Here is a 21,832-nt window from a genome sequence, read left to right as displayed (position 1 = left end):
CCTGACCCGTTGTCTAACACCTTTAACCAGGAGGTTCGTGGGCCAATACCAAACGGGCTTCATGAAACCCCGTGCCACCATGCACCAGATCTCGATCCCACAGATCTTACAGAAATGTCGCAAGTACAACGTGCCTGCACAGCACATCTTCATCGACTTCACGGTGGCCTGTGATACAATCGATCGAGAACAGCTATGGTAGATCAAGCACAACAAGGGATTTCCGGATAAACTGACTCCACTGATCAAGGCCACCATGGAGCAAGTGATGTGCTGTTTCGGGGATACTCTTGAGCCCCTTTGAATCGCGCAGAGAGTTGAGACAAGGTGATGGACTTTCCTGTTTGCTGTTTAACATCGCTGTGATCGGTGTGATCCGAAGGGCGGGCATCGATACGAGGGTCACGATTTTTACAAAGTCAACAGGTTGAGATGGGCCGGTTACGTCGTAAAGATACCGATCGAAAACCCTGTCAAATCACTTCTCTTAAACAACCCTGTGAATATTCGGTATTTGTATTCTGGAAACTTTGAAAGTAAATAAGTTAATTTGAAACCCGTTTGAACTCTGGGAACCGCGTTAAAATAGTCATATAAAAAAACCTTTTTGTTAATGAATGGCGCTGGTGAACGTGGTAAAGAAACCGCTTTGAAACGATAGTTTTAGTTGTGTGAAAATGTCTGATTTTGTACCAAATGATCGACATTTGCGGAAAGTGGTACTTTTCTTAATTCATACAAAAATAACGGTGGCTGAAGCGCATTAGGGACTTGAAAAACGTTTACGGATATGCTACTCTAAGTGAAACAACGTGGTTTTATCGCTTTGAAGACGGTTATTTCGATGTTGAAGACCGTCCGCCTAAAAATAGATTAAAACATTCAAAGACACTGAAAAGGAGGAATCAAAACTTTATACTAATCGAATATTGAACATTTCGTATTCATTGACATGTTTTCCAAATCGGTTTTTTAATTTTCTCAATCAACTAGAAAAAAAATAGTCAAATTTATTACATTTACAGATAATTAATTTATATTTGTTAAGAGAGTCCAGTTTTATGCTCTTTATGTTGTCTTGGCTAGAGCATAGAACGTAAGAGGCTAGAGCTGGCCTATTGATACCTCCTTTGTTGGAAAGGCCTTTCATATATGATCAACATACGTTTTCTGAACACAAACATTTTACAACGATTGCTGACTTACAAAATACTTTTGGCACATTCCGCGACCAACGTTTACGTTTTTCATCATCGAAAGGTAAAATTACATATGGTATAAAAATGACTCGCAGTACATACGCGGCTAGGTGCAAGGACAGGGCTATCCACCACAGAAAGAGCAGTCAAAGAGAACGTGATGTTAATCCGGGAAGCGTCTCTGAACATGTTATCAAAGCATTATCAAACATTTTTAGTTCAAAAAGGTTTAAAAACTGTTCAAAATTGAAACTAATTAAAGTTACCCCAAATAAGGAAAATTGAAATAACGACGAAAAACAAATGTTTTTATTGTTCAAGATTTTCGAAGGGATTCAAAAACTAACTTCTCAAGTTCTAAGAATGCCATTACTGGTTCTAAAAATATGAAACCTGTAATTTCAGTTGTGAAATATATAAATACTCACGAAAAAGTGAAAAAAAAAAGATCAATGTTACCCCGTTTTACAGTACTTGAAACCCAAGGGACGTTAAGCATATGGTTTTTCGCCTGTGACAACTGCTCCTCCGACAGAGAAGGATTTTTTGTATTATCGCTTTGTTACCGATAATGAGACGGTTTTATTCCGTTTTTTCATTCGGGTCGGTATTATTTATTGTGTGCTGTTAAAACCGAACAGAACTGGGGAACGGTACTTACGATTGATTGATGCGATTAAGTCGAGCACTGCGCAATAAAAAACTACACCATGAACAGAAGCACGAAAAAGTGATTCTACTGCATGACAACTCTCGGCCTGATACTACACAAAGTGGTTGATACTTGCAAAAGAAACACTCAAATAGGAAGTCCTACCTCAACCGCCTTATTATTACTTTTTTTGGCATTCCGACTGTCATTGTTGCAGGCTCCAACATTCGTGATGAACGGTGCTTTTTCATAAGGTATGGTTATGAGAGTTTTTCCGATTGTATAAAGTTTAAAACAACTTTCGCTATATTGGGTTAAGTTTGGGTAAGTAAATTTAAATTTATAGCTCTCAATCTATTTTTTTCAGTTGCCGTAGCAATTTTTATAAATATTTGAATCAAGTGAAGAAATTGGATTGCCCACACCAGTTCGAATAAATTTAAATAAGCATATTCTAGTAGAATCAATCTTTATCAATTCACATCTTAAAACTGAAAAAAATTATGCCCTCGTTCCCCGCCTAACCTAACATCGTTCTCCATACGTTCTGATGCACGCTTCGGTGAAGAACAATTTCGCGACAGGCTCGAAACGATAATTGAATTATGCTGCAAGTTTCTGCACACACGGCGCAGAAATAGCTGCCAAGCGGGATAAGTTTCGGATGCACCTATAGCGACTGCCGTAGGGAACTTGTTGGTGACGCTTGCTTGGGGTGTTGTGTTGAATAACTGAAAAACTTCGGTTCAAAAAAAAAAAAACGTTACTTGTTCGCGCAATGTGTTTTACCCGCAAAAACGCACCGGTAGTCAGTTGGAAGACGAACGAGCTAACAGTGGTAGGAGGGGGCCGCTATCGTCGGCACCGGCGATGGCGCCGTCATCCTCGTTGTCGTCATCGCAGTTTTTGAAGCCTTTCTACCGGCGGAAATAATTGCAAAATTTTTATCCAGCGATTGTTATTTTGTGCTGATCTTTCTATGGAAATTATTTTACTGTGAATTAATTTTATTCCAAGAGAAAAGAGTGTGCAGCATGCGAAACATCTAGTACTACACCGGTAGGAATACTGTTTTCAGTGTCCGTGAGCATGCAGCATTTGTATGGGTTACAATACGGAAATGTTTGCTTAACTTTCTTTTTGCATGCAAATCGACTAGCTTCCGCTAAACAGAAACAAACTAATTTTCCATTTGAAAGTATTGCAATAATTCATTATTTCATGATACGGTGGTAGTTCTGGTTAACAACGGTAACTAACATGCGATATGCGATATTCAGCAAGTGGAAATCATTGAACCTAATAGTGGTACGACACCCTGATGAGGCTCACATTAAATCCGGGCCCGCCACAAAAGATCAAATCTCTGGTCGCAGTGGAGAATGTACCCAACAGGAAAAAAACATGCGAGATTCTATTTTAGAATCTGACAAGCTTTATAATGATGTGGTGTGCATGGATTGGTGGTTTTGCTGTACCGTAATTTTAGATTTGATAAAACATATGTAATAAAAGTAGAGTGGCTTAATTACCCAGTTGGAACAAAACGTCGATAGAAACGAATGAAAAAACGTACTAACAATAATAACATAACACATATCGTATTGCGTGCTGACTCTAATGTATTATACATAACCAATATGTGTTATGGAAGTTTTAATAAGAGACCCATTCAATTCGTGCCAGCACATGTGCAGTCCTTTAACTATTTTATCACGGTCAAAAAAAATTCACCGTGGATTTGGCAAAGTGATGAAAATCAGTTTTTTTTTCATTGTTGGATTCTGCTGAAGTTCATGATATTTCGATTAAAATGATTGAAATGATAGATCAATAGATCATAAGTTCAAGAACGAATGAACAAAAAAGTTAGGCGAAGGGATAGAATGAACAAATTCAAAAAATAGAACGAACTGCGCTGCACATTGTAAGTAAACCCGATTCTATTTTTATACTGGGGACGCGCCCCATGCAAAAAAACGTGTTATTTCGAGAAATCGTGCAAGATAAAACCGCTTTTTTGAGAAACTGTGTGAAACGAAGCCGTGTTATTTTAAAAATCGTGTAGAAATAATTATGGTAGGGGAACTGTTCCATTATTCATCTCATTAAGCCGATATTCAAAAAGAATTTTCACGAAATCATTGAACAAATAAACTAAATATGCTTACGTGCTCTTATGGAATCGTTCAGCATTTTATATTTAGTAAAATAAGCTAGATTTATCCTGAATTTTGTAAAACAAACCATTTTTCACAACGCTTTCATATCCATCTTGAAACTAGAATCATTGCTCAATTATTCATCTCACTCCGCCCCCCAAATTCATCACACTGTTAATCTTGAATGAATCACAATATCATGAATGAACGTAGCCGCAGCCCGTCGTGGTAGGTTACCTAGATATCCACTGTAGTTGTTTACGTGCAAAATTGGTAACCTAGGTAACCACTACAGTGCTGTAGATTTATGTCAATTATGTAGGAGTAATTCAACATTTGCAGTATAATTTTTTTCGTATTAACAGAAACTGATTTGGCAACATTTGATTTTTTTCAACGCAGTGAAAATAAATGAAAATACATACAGTTGAAATTTAGGAATTGTAGAAATTCATCACATGTATTTCTGCTAATTCAAGCTTGTTTTGGGAAATTGAGGCGAACATTTCAAAGATTAAAGTATTCTTAGTGTAGTGAGTGATTTTGTTTAGTGATTAAAATAAAAAGTGGTCCGCTAGTGATGAAAAAAACTTTGGTTGGCTGCTGAACGAGTCCCGGTGTAGCCGTATATCTGAATCGATCATTTTTATTGAAATATCAAACTTTGTTATTGATATAGTCTTGGAAGAACAATATTTTGGTATTATTTTTTGTTATTTTACCAACTATGTAAACCATATTAAGATCAAAATGAGGTGTATTTTCAATATCTGATTGTGATATTATAATGATATTCTCTCCTGCTCGGGTAGTTTTCACCATAATATTGTTTTGTTTTTAAAGGTAGAGTAGCTCTTTATAGTACGAGACATGCTAATGAGTTAATGAGAAGCAAGCAGAATATACACAAACTTAGGTCTAGGGCGCATTACAATCTACGTTCTTTTAAAATTCAATACGCTTTCTAATAATCTGAAAACAATAACAAATAATGTTCTTTTGAAAAGTAAGTGATTTATTTTATCTGCGAACGGCAACAAACAGAGCTCAAAGTAGAATAAATAAGAAGCGCTCAAAAAGTGAGAACAACAAGCCTGGACAAAAGCTAAAGAAAAGTTCTCGTCTAGACTTTCATTTAAAAATATTGTAAGAATGAATTTTGAGATTCCACATTGAAAAATGCTTTTTTAAAACAAAAAGTTGCAACAAAAAAATCATTCATCTTCAGATTGTTTTCGAAACATACCGAAGTGGGCACTTTTGAGGAAAAAAAGTGTTTCTAAAATAACTTTTTCAAGCGGCCCCATGTATGGTTGTCTAGGAGCCGTTGGTTCTCGAAGCATATTTTTTTCAATCTTTTCAACTGAAAATTCGGACAATTTCCTAAAAACCATCCCTTGAATTTCTGTTCTTTTTTGTATTCCAACGCCTGAAGTTTTTACGATATCGTGATACGGGTTTAGACATGTTTTGGTTTTTCTCTGATCTCTAATAACTTTTTCATTTTACTTTACAAATGGTTGAACTTGAATTATTCTCAGTTTTTTCACCAGTCTTATTTAAAATTTCAGTCTCCAATTATCATCATTCTCATGAACCTTGGAAATTTGTAAACGTTTTGCTTGCCCGCTACCGCTTTGGGTAGTTTTTTTTTTTCGTTTTTAGTGCATCGATTTTTTTTTGTTTCCACTCTTGTCAATCTGATAGAAGTTACCAAATTTAAGTTTTTGTCGAGAACTCAAGGTTGATCTTGTAACGTTGAACTACATTTTTCTGCACTATTACTGACAAGAAAATGAAACATTTTGTAGGCGGAAAAGTTGGATTTTAGTCGACATTTCACGTGAAAAAATTGTAAAACATTGTTAAAAATGTGATGTGATGACCTTCTGGTGAAAGCATAAGAGAAATTTGAGAAAACCGGCTCATTATCAAATATCCGAAAGTTTTCGAGTTTTGTTTGTTTGTCTGGTGCGTGATCGGTAAAATTCAGATTCATACAGCATAACGACAACATTGGTTGCAGCAGTGAAAATGATATATCACCGCTTTCACAGTGCAATTGTTTTCATTGGATGTCCATCTGTTGACACGTACGGTTGCGTGCGGTCTTCAAAGTGAATGACGTTAACTACCCTTTGTACTAAATAATCATTGTGAGATGTCCTAATGGCAGGAATGTATATTTCACATTTTTAATGGTTTAAAATTATCGTATACATTCAATTGTGTACGGTCATTGCGAATTTTAGCAGTTGACATCATGAAGTTATGGAATAAAAGTAGCTTTGAGAGCTAAACAAAGTTTTGCAGTAGATGTTAAGCATTGTTTTGTTCTCACATAAGTATAGAGAATGTGTAGCAAGATGTATCCAAAATAATTTGAAACTTGTTTTCCACACCACACATCTCACACACTTACATGAATGATTTGATTAGTGCAAATTTGCTTTAGAGAATGCAGAAATAATAACTTCAAGATCTTTTTTTCGAACGGCGCTATAATAGAGTACGTTAACTTTCAATTCACAGTTGTAAAAATGGAAGAAACGAGTATTTTTTCACAAGCATTCGTTCTCTCTTTCCCATTGACGAAAAAAAAGTAGGAGGGTGGTATCCAAAACACGACCGCATGACGTTGGACTACAGTATTTTTATATTCTATTGAAACAAAGAGTAGACGGAATTGTAACTCTAGTTGTTGCGGCAAAACGCAGTTTGTCGCAGCTCCCCAGCCGGCGATCACACGATTGTGATCAAACAATAAAATATTTCTCACAAATATGATCGCGTACGATAGGAGCCGTTTTTAAAACCAACAGCAGCAAACGAACACAAAGACGGAACGGTGATATGAAATGAAACAATAAGCTGCTGTGGATAGCAAGACCAGCCGCCAGTGGCCTTTTCCTATCTTAAGCGTGGTACGCAGTTGAAAAGAAAAGAGGTTCCCGAAATTTGGGCCTATTTACCAAACGAAATTTTGACAGCTGAGAATGCTTCACAGTAACAATATCTGACGTCAGAGAGCGCATGATTTTTGCTGTTTTGACACTTGAACATACTTGTTTACCAAGCGCAATCTGGTGTGAGAGCAGGGATGCCAGATGATTTTTTCAAATGTCTGCATGGTCCGCTCAAAAATATGTCTTCCTACCCGAAGCCCGAAGGCTGAAAAAACTGAAAACTGCGAGCAAAAAAAAAGGTCAGGGTGTCTTCACATGTTTTCTCCAATGTCTTAACTTTTTCGTCACAAAAATGGATGTCTTCATCGTACACTCAAAAAATTTTTCACGTTATTGTTACGTGAAAGTTCCTATACTTGTTCATTTTCTGTCATTTTGCATGATTTATGTGACAAACATAACGTCTACGTGAAAATCTCATGCATCACGTTAATCACGTACCATCTACGTGAACGTGACAACGTCAAACAGGATGTATCACGTGAATTCTCTGTGCGAAAATAACCAGAAATAAAAATGGCGAAGCTGTTGTCTGATTCTGAACACTAAACAGAATTTCTAGATCGCGTACAAATAAGTGAATTTTTGAAAAATCCTAATAAACTCGAGACTTGAGCTTACAGGTTTCACACAGCTTCAGTTCAAAGGTGGAAGAGTTACGTGAACAAAAACAGCTGCAGCGGACAATAACAATCGCCGGCAAATGTCGTAATATTTATCAATTTTTATGTTGTTTTATTCATTTACGAATTATGAATTTGCATACCTGAGTGATTTATTACGCAACATATTTCGATAATTTCTAAAACCCGTTTCCTAGCTCATCAAAATTAGAGAAATAAATAAAAATTGTACATTTCGTAAAACGTGATTTCTATTAGATATTAAATGCCTTTCACTTTACCAGTAGATGATCTACTGAATAAGTTTCAAAGGATAATTCATCTCACCAGGTCATGATGAATTCAAATGACAATCACGTAGAATCTACTAGAAAACGATAGTGGAAAATATTCACGTCACTTTTCCGGTAACTATAACGTGAAAAGTATTTTAAATGTAGGCTAAATGTCTTCCAATCTGGCATCGCTGGGTGTGAGACGACCAACCAACTGCCTGACAATTTCAGTACCTAAATAATGTCAGTGCTTATTATTCCGTGCAAGAACAACTGACATTTTGCTTCACAGCAGTGTTCACAGCAAGTAAACTTTCGGATTATGATTCCTTTTAGCTGCGTACTAGCTACTAGAAGAAATTTCATTGCCTGATTCAGTGCCTGAATTTTACATGGGATTGAGATAGGAAAATGAATTCCTTTTTAAACTGCATACTGCGCTATAGCAAAAAGCAAACTCAACGAGACTATCTAAAATTGTAGACCAGAACGATTCGAGCGAAACGAGCGGAAATTCTAAGATAGGAAATTGTTTGACATTAAACCGATTGCATACAACTTTATGTATTTTAAGAAATTACGTTTATTTCAATAACTTAAAAAAGCAAGACCTCAATTACAGGCTTTTTGCGTAGTTGTTACAATTGTTCCGAAGACACTTTTAAGCTAGGATGAAGGTGAAAGGCGCTATGGAAATAAGTTCCATTTTTTGCCTTATTGGACCACTGTGCAATGTTATGGCGAGTGACAGGAAAATATATTACTTCTTTGATTGTGATTTGCAGCATTTCTTAATGTTTTGACGATAGAGACAAGTTAGTTTTTTTTTCTCTGTGTGCGAGAAATGAAAGCAAAACCGCGCACCGAGAAATGAAAACAAAAATTAAATGTATGCTCATTAAGAAAACTTTATGTCACTCCTTTTACCAATAATTTATGATACTTTAAAGAACCTGTTTTGGTCTAAATGAAATTTCTAGCAAATAAGTGTCGGCTGTAATTTTTATTTTGATGAATAAAGACTGGCTGAAGAAGTAATCGCTGCTGTAAAGTCGAATTTAACCCTTTCCCGCTCATGGTGACTCTAGAGCACCATGAATTGTATTGACCATATTTTGGCAGAAAATGGTTAATTTTGATTTCTTTTTTCTACAAAATGTTGCATTTTTAATACACTTTTAACTTGGCATATCGAATGACAGCTTAATTCAATGTTTGGATTGCTATCAAGAAAACTGTAGAAGAAAGTCTGGATTTTTCGATAAAAAAATAATGTGTGTTTTTGACAACCGTTTTTATATAACATTAATCAATCGATTTCATAATCAAAATAAATTTTACGTAGATCTATTGTCTATTGAGTGTAACAATACACCAAATTAGCATTTTTCATTCTAATTCGCTTGTCCCATAAATTTGAATATGGTAACTGCTTTCAGTAGTTAAATTTTGCCAAAAAAAATTTTCTCGTATATTAAAAATAAGTCCCTTGTATGCTCATAGGTGCTCTGGAGCACCATGTCAAATTTAACTTTTTACTTCAAAATATAACATTTCCCAGTAATTTAAATAAGTCTACGAAGTATTTTGCCCAAATTAACCCGTTAAGTATTTTTAAATCATGAAAAATCTCGTGAGCGGGAGAGGGTTAAAACCGTTTAGGCGTTTTAATATTTTTAATGAATGTTAAAGAATAAACGAGAAAATACTAAATCTTCGACAAACACCCGCTATAGCCAACCACACACGTGCTATAGCAATCCATACATACGAACGAATGGGAAATTTAATTCGATGGCATGCGTTTTTATAAGCGACTAATATTTGCCTCCAACCGCTATCTGCTGCTCCAGAAAGAACCGTCCGCTTTGCCGGTCAGCGCACGAATGAGAAATTCAATTCGATGGCGTGCGTATGATACCTTATTCAACAAGGTTTCGTCAGTTATTTGGAAAGGGGAGGAGTTTAGAAGAATAGGGAATGGCAAGAAAAGTAAAAACAACAACAACAACAAATCGTTTACAAAGTCAGATCGGTTGTATCCGTCAGTGTCGGCTGTGCTTGGGAAGAGAGGTAACGATTAGTTTCTCGGTATGATTTAAACAATCGATGTTATTTACCAGTTTTTCAATAGTGTATCTCCAACAATGGGTTGTTTTTGTTACATAAATTTAACCGTTAAAGAAGTTCTGATCGGTTGATACCAAAACCTCGATATTCTGAAAACAAATGACTGATGAATGAAAGCGCTCACAACTTGACCACTTTTCCCTGGTTGAATTACTAGATTGTCAAATTCAGGCGCCTAACTTCGATATAGACGTTAGTCCAACGTAAAAAAAAATACAAATATCTCGTTAGTATTTGTTGTACATATTAACCGGACTATGATATAATTTGTTAAGCAACTTGATACAACTACATTTAAAAGTAAAAGTACAATTGTCACTTGTCTTAAAGAAATTGTTGATATTTCCAGTAGGAAAGCAGGAAAATAGACGAAATTTGAACCCTAAGGGAGGATGACAATCTAAAACATGCTACTACTCTAGAGTCATAAGTAAAACTGTGGAACAATTCAAAGTTCTATCTTTTACCACTGGACTACTTAGGAGGAGGAGGCTTATGTGACTTATTTCGCTTCGTTTGGATGTCTTTTCGAAATCTAGTAATCTGTTTGTAACTATACCGGAGTCAGATGAAATTTATTGTTAGACGTTTGGGCCCTAAATCGATAAATTTTATTTGAATTTCAAACAAAAAATAACATTTGTGAATCAAAATAATTTATCGTTACTAGAAGACAACTTCATTATCTGGCAGTATCCTTGTTTGAAGAAGTTCAACATAAATTGCAATTCGTTCAGCTTTCATGCAGTAAAATACCCATTCACCTTTCGACGCAAATAAGCCGCTACACTGTACTGTAAAGCATTATAAAAAGGTACACTAACTTCATTCGAAACGATACAAATTGATTGGATTGCGTTCTATCCCTCGCAGGCATCTGCCAACAAGCGGTGCCACAAATGGCCCATGGGAATTATCACGCCTCGACCTGCGCTGCGGAACCGAGAAAGGAATGGAATCTCGGATTCGAAGCGACGAATCATTTGAATTGGTACCCTTCCTGCTGCTGCTGATGCCGCCGTCGTTGCACAGGTCAGCTTACCGCTTTGAGGATGCAAATCCCTTATCATCTATTCAGCGAAACTAATGCTTTCAGGCAGAAGGACGAAACATTGAACGGTTGGTAAGCACCGGGTTTTAGTGCCACTATAGTTAATCCTTCCAAATGTTCCTCTCCCAGACCGACAGCACACGAGATTTGCCGCGCGGCTACTAATATTGGGAAACGGGTTTGCAAAATCGGACGAAACTCATGTTTTCGGGAGAGCTGTTAAATGCTGCTATTAATAATTCAGTATTATTGAGCACGAAACGATAATACATCTCATTATCATGAATGTAGCTAATCGCACTCAAAAACTATAAACTGATCGGTGCCTTCAAGAACTGTAACGGTTCCATTTCCGGGTCCTTCATAAACCGAACACTGCTCTTAGCTGAAGTGTATGATGGATGTATTTAAATAAACTTACCGGGCTGGGTAATGCCCTTTCTCCGTTCGAGTGACGCAGTCGGAGATTTTTGCCGACGTCGATTAGTATTTCAAATATACCGCTAACGAAAACCGCATTGAGTGGCGTTCCACTATCCAAGGATCCGACCGAAGGGATCAAACTTGTTCTGCTGTTTTAAATAGAACAACTAGCACTTGGCTTTCCCACGAGAAACGTGTGAGAAGTAGCAAAATGGTACGTTATGAACCAGAAATGTGCAGGCAACGCTGGTAACGAGAGAATTTCCATCCACTTTCTAACTCAATGCCGACGGGTGTGAAACTTTCCGATTTGCCGTATAGATTGAATCAGACTCTAAATGTTGCCTCCCGTGCACTACTGTCGATCGATTTACCGTTGCCGGGCCCATCCATCACCGGGACGCTGGGATGCATTCGGGAAATGCTGCAGCTTGGCTCGATTGGTTGAAATAGTTTTAACGAACGGCATTCAGCTTTTCAAATTCTCCAGAGTTTTCATTTCATCCTCCCCAACCCATCCTAGCTGTTTCTTTCTGGGTACCGAGTGAGCTTGACACCCATCTAGAATGAGCTGGAGGATAATATATCGACACTCCCAGTCAACCGGCTCTAGAGATTCCGATGAATAGAGGAACTTCGGATGGAAATCGAATAAAATAGAAAATAAAATTTGTTGCAAAACTAGCAACCAACTGGAAAGGGGCACATACATCAATAGATACCGGAGATACCAGCTCTTCGCAGTAGTTGTCAACTCGAATAACCACTTGATTCCGGAATGTGCACAGTAAATTCCGTTCTGCCAACTTACCGACTGAACACAAAGTCAGCAACAAATGCGGTTACGTTCTTCTGCTACTTAGCTCTGCCGAGAGACGGGTTGGCACGGAACGTTGGTTTACTTTAGCTTTCCACCGGCATCGGGCCTCTTTTGGCGCATTCGATGGACAAAGCCTTTGATTGGATAGATTTGTCCGGTTACTGATGGAAACGGCTCCCGCTTGGAAAAAGCCGATTTGGGTCCGTCTGGAGATAAACGACTAATGAGAGGTCCACTGTTGCATGGTTTATCCGAGACTTTGTTTGATCGCTAATGCGATTGTGACATGGGTAAAACGCGTTGAAGCTGTTTTCTACGGGTACAAAAATATCTTCCACAGATTATATAGAGGATTTGTTCCATACGTATTGACTGCTATTGAAGATTGCTGATGTAATTTAAATTAGAAATTCCTTTAGTTAGTTATCTAAGAGTAGTCATTTACATTAAATTTAAATTCTAGATCCTTCATTTGTTGAATAAATACTTTTTTTTTAAATTTTCTCCTGCCAATAACTAAGGTCACGCAACGGAAACTATTTCTGGTGCTGCGAAGCCAACCCTTTTAACTTATTTAATTTGCACGCAAACTTTAATCAGGTGAGGCATCGTAACCTTCCTGGAATTGGAAGAAACTTTTCCCAGCCGGAATGCAAACAGTAAGCCATCGTTTTGATGAAGTTCAGCACGTTATCGACATTTCACTAAACCGATCATGCTGCTGGTGCTGAGTTTGTTTCTTGTTTTATAACCGGGCAAGGGAAAGTAAACTTAATTCTTCACGATTTTGTGCTGTTTGACTTTCTGCTTGAATGGATAATTGGGTTTTCTGTTCTAAGTATAAAATCTGACTTTCATCGTTACATCGGAGCCAGCCTCTGTCTGGCGAGGCAAACGACCCAACACGAACTTCTGTCAATATGTCTTTGGTATGAGGGATCATAATTTTTGCACAGCTCGAGAGACCATTTTGACTGAAGTTTTTGTTTAAGTTTCAAACCATTCGGTGTGATGGGTACAGTTTTGCGAGTTCGCCAATTAAAAAAATATCGATTATTTGCGGTTTTGTTGAATTCGCGGTCGTTATACATACTAAGCAATGAAATGCTGAATTTGCAATAAAAGTTCTTATCACCATCTTTCAATGATTTAGCTAGACATAATTAAAGCGGATTGTTTTTCTTCTAACTTCTCTTATTTTCGAGATATATCATTTTATATTAGACTAGCCCTTAACATTTTTTTTAAATATCTAGAAAATTGTAGCATTTAAAAGGCATTCGTAGGCAGGCATATTTGTATATCATTGAAACACACAGCTTTGTAGAAGACAAAAAAACAAAAAAATCTAGTAATTCAACCAGGGAAAACCAAGGAAAAGTGGTCAGGTTTTGAGCGCTTATTTGCAGTCATCTATAATCAGGTTTTCGAGGTTTTGGCATCAATCAATCAGAAATTCTTTTCTGGTTAAATTTATGTAACAAAAACAAACTATTGTTTGAGATAAACTATTGAAAAATTGGTAATTAATATCGATTGTCTAAATCATACCGCGCAGCCAATCACTACCTCTATTCCCAAGCACAGTCGACACTAACGGATGCAATTTATCTGACTTTGTTGTTATTGTTGTTGTCACTTTCTGTTTTCGATGTTTATTTGCGTTCCTTGTCAATCCATTCTCTACTTAGTCCCTCCTTCTTTCTAACTAACTGACGAAGCCTTGGAATAAAACGTACCGTTCGAACATTTCACCCCATTAGTTTCATTACTAAACCGTACCGATTACATACGGACGCTAGGTGTTAGCAGCTGAAAGGAGGAGAGACAAAATAGTACCGGTCATCTCGTGCCGATTTCACCCGTAATGCTGGTGGCTGTTAGTAGTACATGGCTACTGCAAAATACTAAAATGGCTGGAATTCTGGAAGGACTAACCAGTAAACAAGAATAATCGGCAACTGGCATCTTTTGGTGCCTCGAAGTTTTGTAATAGAAGCGTTGCAATTCCCTCTACTATTTGTTTTAAGGGAATATAAGAATACGGTAGTCAACGTCATGCGGTCGTGTCTTGAATACGACCCTCCTACTATTTGTCTATAATTTTGTCTGTAATGGTCAAAACAATTCAAAATGTTCTAAGTTTTTATTTATTCAACTAAGCTTCCCTCACGACATTGTAAAATTTATTGTTTCGACAATCACAGAAAAAGTTGTGAACAAAAAACTAATTTTAAGGACGGCTGTTCCACAAAAAACTCTTCTTTGTCGTGTCCAACGTATAGATAGGACATAGCAGTATTCAGCAATTGTTTTTCTTCTAATTTTTTCCACAACTTTTCTGAGGAAAGCAATATGGTAAATTGAAAATTAGAAAAAAAAACATTTTTTTATCTAACTGTTAGGTGGATTGATCGGAAAACCGAAAACGCCAAAAGTAAGACATTATTCAATGGAACAATTTTGCTGAAAACATTGAGTACATAAAATCAAGTTTTCATCTAGAACGATCGCGATTTTCCGAACTTAGACCACTGTGCATTGTGGGATTTTCAAATTAATCTTTCCCTTAATTCTAAATGTCATGAGATATATTACTTGGATTGTGTAGAAACTACTTTGGAAGTTATTTAATGAAATGGTGGTTGAAAAACGTGCTTTACAATCAGTGTTTAGTTGTTTTCATATCACTTTTTTGTACTTTACGACTTTCAAAAGGGCATTACTCAAAAATGTACTGTACGATGAATTTGAAATTTTGCTTAGAAATTCTGGACGTCATAACGAATCGAATGGTGTACTCAGATCCTTTGGTGCATTTTTTATAATGACGGTCTCTGGGAGCACGGTGATCAGTCTTGCGGCATCAGAGAGATTACCGAGAGATATTGGAAATTTTCCGCTTTCAACAGGTAATCTTTTTTAAAGAGTATCTGTTGAATCGCAAAGTATTGAATTTGTTTTAAACGTTTAACGAGTGATTAATGTGTAAATTTGTGTTGACAAAATTTGTGTAAAGTGACAGTGAAGTGAAATTTGTCCTGAAATGCCAGGACGAACCAAAAAAGCTCGCTTTGATGCGGCTACAAGGAAACGTGATGCTTCTCCTCCGAGTGATTTAGAAAGCAATAGGAATTAAATTCTTTCTACTATAGGGGATCAAGAATTTGAAGCTCCTCATTCTGAGCAAAATGCCGGTATGAAGAAAGTTAAAGTTCCACATGTTGTGGTAATAGTTGCAAATTTTAGAGCTTTTCGTTCAGAACTTTTATCATTTCTTTCTGATGTGAAAGTTAATTTTTAAATTGGCCGCCGAGGCGAAATTCGTATTTTGGCCGAGTCTTTTGAAGGCCATAAACATCTATTGCAGTATTTGACTGGAAAGATGTACAAATGTTATACCTATGATGCCAAAAACGAGAGACCGTTAAAGGCTGTTTTGAAAGGTCTTTCAAATGACCAAACTATTGATGAAATTAAAGATTGTTTGACAGAATTACTTGGTTTTTCCCCCAACCAGGTAATTTTGATGAAACGAAAGGCAAATACCAAAATTAATCAAACTGGAATACACCAGGAAAATTACTTAGTACATTTTGATCGTACTAAAGTAGATAATTTGAAATGATTGGGAAAAGCACGTGTTTTATTTAACATGCGAATAAAGTGGGCAAATTTCAAGAGACATGGAGGAATCCATAATATTACGCAATGTCGGAATTGTCAAGCCTATGGTCATGGAACTCGAAACTGCCATATGGCAGCAAAATGTATGATTTGTGGTGACACTAGTCACACGAAAGATATCTGTCTCGTGAAAGAGACCACTAATAGTTTCAAATGTGTAAATTGTGGGGGAAATCACAAATCTCATTTCTTTGATTGTCCCGTAAGGCCAAAAATTATTGCTTCCAGACAACGTAGGAATTCTAAACAACCTGTTGTCAATGTGGGTAATCAAAAGACTTTCAATACTGTTCAGGCATCACCAGCACTTTCATTAGCAGGTGTGTCTGTAGGTGATAATTTAAATTCAGATAACAAATTTCAGACAAATAATCCTGTTCAGGCAACACCAGGCTGTTCATATGCCAGTGCCCTTTCAGGTAATATTTCCAATTCAAACAGTGACAAACCTTTCGTGTTTGGTACTGAAAAGTCAGCCAGTAATGATTTAGGTATTCCTACACCCGAAAAGATTGATTACCTACAACAATTCATGCTGCAGTTAATGTCCGTTTTGTTGAACTGTAACTCGATGTACGAAGCTGTTCAAGAAGGTATGAAATTTACAACTAATATTGTTATGAAATTGAAATTCAGCAATGATTTTAAATAATGCTGTAAATTTTGGAATGCTCGCTCTTTAAAAGCGAAAGAGGATGAATTTTTCAATTTTTCAACAGTCCATGGTGTGCATATTGCAGTTGTGACTGAAACGCTTTTAAAACCTTACATTAAACTAAAAAGAAACCCCAACTAATAGTTCACAGGTTCGATAGAATTGATTTGCCGGAGGTGGAGTTGCAATAGTTATCCACCGTCGAATAAAACATCGTGTTATGCCCCATCTTGAAACGAAGGTTATTGAAAGTTTGGGAATTGATATCGAAACAGACATTGGTGTTTTATTTAGAGCCGCAGTGTTTTTATCTTTTCAATGCACTGGTGAGCAGAAAAATCATTTCAAGGGAGATTTACAAAAACTCACGAGAACTAAATCTAAGTTTTTTATCATCGGTGATTTTAATGCAAAACATCGATCGTGGAATAATGCACAAAGCAATTCCAATGGAAAAATATTGTTCAACGATTGCTCGGCTGGATTTTATTCAGTTTTATTTCCAAATGCTCCTACATGTTTTTCTTCTGTTAAGAATCCACCTACAATTGATTTAGTATTAACAAATCAAAGTCATTCATGCAGTGATTTGTTAACTCATGCTGATTTTGATTCTGATCATCTTCCTATAACTTTTTCCATATCCCGTGAAACTATTTTAAATTCCACTAGGTCTGTGTTTAACTATCACAAGGCCAATTGGGATCGATATCGTACCACGATCGAAGAAAGCTTGAATTGTGATAATGTTTTACAAAACAGTGCTCACATTGACGGAGTATTGGATGATTTGAAACTTATCAGTTCCTAAGGCTAGAGTGAAATTTAATACCCCAATCATTGACAATGAGCTTCAACATCTTATACGTTTGAAGAACATACGGAGACGTCAATATCAAAGAACTTGTGATCCTGCTTTGAAAGTTATTTTTTAAGATTTACAAATGAAAATCAAACATAGATTCACTTTCTTGCGAAATGAAAATTTCATGAGAGAAGTTGAACAACTAAAACCATATTCCAAACCGTTCTGGTAGCTTTCGAAGGTTCTTAAGAAACCTTCAAAGCCCTTTCCAGTCCTCAAAGATGGTGACCACATATTTCTTACGAATGAACAAAAAGCTCAAAAACTTGCTCAGCAGTCCGAGAGTGTTAATAATTTCAATTTGAACGTAATGAGACCTATTGAAAATAAAGTATCACAAAAGTATGATCAGATCACCACTCAAGAATTTCTTCCTGAAGAGGTACTAGAAATAAACTTGAATGAATACGAACTATTATCAAGAACTTTGAAAACATGAAAGCACCAGGAGATGATGGTATTTTTTATATCCTCCTTAAAAGACTTCCCTAAAGCTTTTTCAATTTCTTGGTGAGAATTTTTAACAGATGCTTTGAATTAGCATATTTACCCTCAAAATGGAAAAATGCCAAAGTCACTCCAATTTCAAAACCTGAAAAAATCCTGCTAAAGCATCAAGTTATCGTCCAATTAGTTTACTCTTTTCTATAAGCAAACTTTTTGAAAGAATGATTCTTAATAGAATGATGACACACATCAATGAAAATTCAATTTTTGCAAATTAGCAGTTTGGATTTCGCCATGGGCATTCGACTACTCATCAGGTACTTAGAGTAACTAATATGATTCGTACTAATAAATCTGAAGGTTATTCCACTGGAGCTGCTCTTCTAGACATAGAAAAAGCATTCGACAGTGTTTGGCATAAAGGTTTGATAGCTAAAATGTCCAATTTCCGTTTTCCTCTTTACATCACAAAAATGATACAAAGTTACTTGACTGACCGCACTCTTCAGGTTAACTATTTGAAGAGTAAATCTGATAGATTGCGTGTTAGAGCTGGTGTACCTCAAGGAAGTATCTTGGGCCCAGTCTTATAAAATATTTTTACTTCTGATTTACCATCAGGATGTGAGAAATCTCTGTTTTGTGACGATAGAAGCATTTCCGTAAATAGAAAAAGCCTTCGTGTCATATGACGTAGGCTACAAAAAAGTCTAGATATATTTTCTTCATATTTGCAGAAATGAAAGATTTCTCCTAATGCATCAAAAACACAAATAATTGTTTTTTTCCCATAAACCAAGTGTTTCTTTCTCAAACCCACCAATAACCATGTTGTTAAGATGAACGGTAAAATCTTAAATGGTCTGACCAAGTTAAATATTTAGGGCTAATTTATGATAAAAATCTTGCCTTCAAGAAGCACATTGAGAATATCCAAACAAAGTACAATGAATATATAAAATGTTTGTATCCTCTTATCAACAGAAATTCTAGACTTTGTCCCAAGAATAAACTGTTAATTTACAAACAAATATTAAGACCAGCAATGTTATATGCAGTCCCCATCTGGACACGTTGTTTTACAACCGGAATAAAGATGCTTCAAAGGATTCAGAACAAACTTCTGAAAATGATATTGAAGCGTCCTGGCTGGTTTAGCACGAATGAACTACACTGGCTTACTAATGTGGAAGCATTAGAAAATATGTCAAACCAAATTATCAACAAGTTCCGACAAAAATCGTTGCAATCCTCAATTACAACGATTAGCTCACTTTATAGTCAGTAGGATAGGTTTAAGATTAGATTAAGGTTTAATTTTAAATTCCTTTTTCTTCTTGACAAGTAGGTTTACAATTTTCCTACAAATATATTCACTTAACTGCGGAAGCAATTACAATCTTTCAATGAAATAAAAATTAAAATTAATGTAATAGTGTTGATATGTCACCGTTTGTGGCAGAACACACAATAAATATTAGTAAATAATTAATTCATCACAAAACATCCCCCCCCCCTATTATAAAAAAGACACGAATCGACACATGGAACATCTTGTACCTTGCCCAGCAGGGCAAGCTGGCTCAATTAGCTAGGTTCAATTAGCTGGCTCAATTAGCTGGCTCAATTAGCTGGCTCAATCAGCTATATGAATTCTAAGACTGAGCGAAGTTCGTTGGCCGAACACTGGTGAACACAAAACACCGTCCGGGTGTTATTATATTCATACGAGGAGAAAACGCGACTCGAGAGCGAGGCGTTGGGTTCCTGCTAAGTCCGCACGCTCATGCAGCCTTGATGAGATGGGAACCGATAAACGAAAGAATATTCGTTGCCAGATGTAGAACACGGGTTAGAAGCCTTACGATAATCCAGTGTTATGAGCCATTTGATACTGCCGACTTGCTGGAGAAAGAGGGTTTTTACAGTCAGTTGAATAGTGTGGTAGAGAAAGTCCCAAAGGGGGACATCCAAGTCCATTTGGGCGACGTCAACGCTAAGATTGGTTCCAACAACGAAGACCTCGAATTCGTCATGGGTCGCCATGGTTTAAGATAAATGAGCGCGAACGGAGAACTGTTTGTGGAGTTTTGTGGTAACAATAACATGGTGATTGGGGGATCGCTCTTCCCTCGTCGACCAGCACCTCCTGGGTTTCCCGCGCTGGCCGAGCAGAAAACCAAATTGACCACATCTGCATCAGTCGAAAATGTCGAAACGGAGCGCCGATATTGCATCCGACCATCATCTTGTCATCGTCGAGATACGCCTATGCGTCGCTCGTGTCCAGCGGAGATAAGAGAAAGTTGGATGTCGGTACGATGTCCGTCTGTTGGAGAATGCCGAAGTGAGAAGGGCCTTCGTCGAACTACTTGTAGCTCGAGCATCGGAGTTGCCAATCGGTAGGACGGTCGAAGAACAATGGTCGAATATCAAGAATGTTTTCATCACGACAAGTGACGATACGATTCGATTGGCAAATTGCGTAGCGGACGAAGGGAATGGATATCGGATGAAACTAGGAGAATGATCGACGGGCGACGTATTAACCGCGTCAACTCTGAGGCTCCAACATTAGCTGAAATTGAAGCGCCAATCAAAAGCATGGAATCCAACAGCGCGTCAGGAATTGACTGCATTTCAGTCGAGATGCTCAAAGTGGACCTAACCTTGTCAGCACAGAGGATACATCAGCTCTTTGGTAATATATGGGAAACCGCGACATTCCCGGTGGACATTTTAGTAAAAGTCCCTAAGAAAGGGGTTCTAGCGGAATATGGAAACTGGCGTGGCACCACACTGCTGTGCATAACTCTCAAAGTACTTTGCAAGGTGATCCTGAATAGGATCCTGGAGAAAATTGTCGCTACTCTTCGTCGGCAGCAAGCTGGGTGCTGGCCGATCATGCGCTGATCATATTGCAACGCTCCGTATTATTTTAGAGCAAGTCAACGAATTCCAGGAATCTCTCTTACTGGTTTCCGTGGACTTCGAGAAGGCGTTCGGCGTGCGGCAGTGTTGCTAGTATAATTCAATAGTAAGCCGTTCGTCAGACATTCAATCAGTTTCTGGTGAATAACTTTTTCTACAAACATCGTAGTGCCTTACGGTCTTCGGAAGGGGTTTTTCTAGGAAAATTTTCTACAAATATCATGTATCGATATATTATTAGAAGACAACCGGACATGTCTAGAGAATAAGTTTTGAAAAGGGGATTTTCCATATAAAATCGTATGGAAACTTTAAAAATCGGGCGCAAAAATATAGTTCCACCGATCGATCTGAAAAGTTACACGGTTGTTATTGGACCTATAAGGAACACAAAAAGTGCATGGGAGCTAGAATTTTTTTTTGTCCCACCCTAATGCTCACCTTGAGGAAAGGAGGGGGCGAAATCTATTAGAAAGGAAATCAGGAAGTTTTCCCTCATAAATTTCCTCATCTTTCTGAGGTGTAGGATTGTTTTTAGCGTAAAGTTTAATCCGTTTTTTTTAAGGTTTAGTTTCAGCTGGCCGTTACGTAGCTGGCTAAAAACTAAATAAATGTTTACAAAAATGTTTGGCTTCGACGCTGAAAATTCACGCGAAAACATAGGATCTCAATTAAATCATTTATTTTACTTGCTATGATTTTTTTCCATGTGAGAGTACCTCGTTTTAACTCCCGCACACGGCATTCAAGAATGAATGGTGGACAATTTGTTGTCAAAGTTGGCCAGTGTTCAGCATCTAAAGATACTGATATTCCTACAGCTAAATTTATTTACACCATGAGAACAACATCGTTTTACCAAGTAGGTATGCTCCTAAATACAATACCAAAACATCGCAAGATGATTGCTGTTCCGCTAGGACCTCTGAAGTAGTTCTGAAGAATG

At 37.1% G+C, this 21,832-nt stretch overlaps 1 protein-coding gene and 1 long non-coding RNA gene across 2 annotated transcripts in view; one reads left to right on the top strand and one right to left on the bottom strand.

The window, feature by feature from the left end:
- LOC129723839 (protein still life, isoform SIF type 1) overlaps positions 1–21,832 on the bottom strand; it is a 431,180-nt gene that overhangs the window by 225,604 nt on the left and 183,744 nt on the right. The window lies entirely within an intron of this gene.
- Positions 10,600–11,371, top strand: LOC129723840 (uncharacterized). Its single transcript, XR_008727827.1, has 3 exons — positions 10,600–10,821; positions 10,881–11,126; positions 11,188–11,371. It is a non-coding gene; the product is annotated as an uncharacterized LOC129723840 (long non-coding RNA).

The sequence above is a fragment of the Wyeomyia smithii genome, chromosome 2, assembly GCF_029784165.1.
Source record: "Wyeomyia smithii strain HCP4-BCI-WySm-NY-G18 chromosome 2, ASM2978416v1, whole genome shotgun sequence".
NCBI classification, from domain to species: Eukaryota; Metazoa; Arthropoda; class Insecta; order Diptera; family Culicidae; genus Wyeomyia; species Wyeomyia smithii.
Note: the sequence above shows the minus strand (reverse complement) of the source record. Positions and strands in the feature narration are given on the sequence as shown.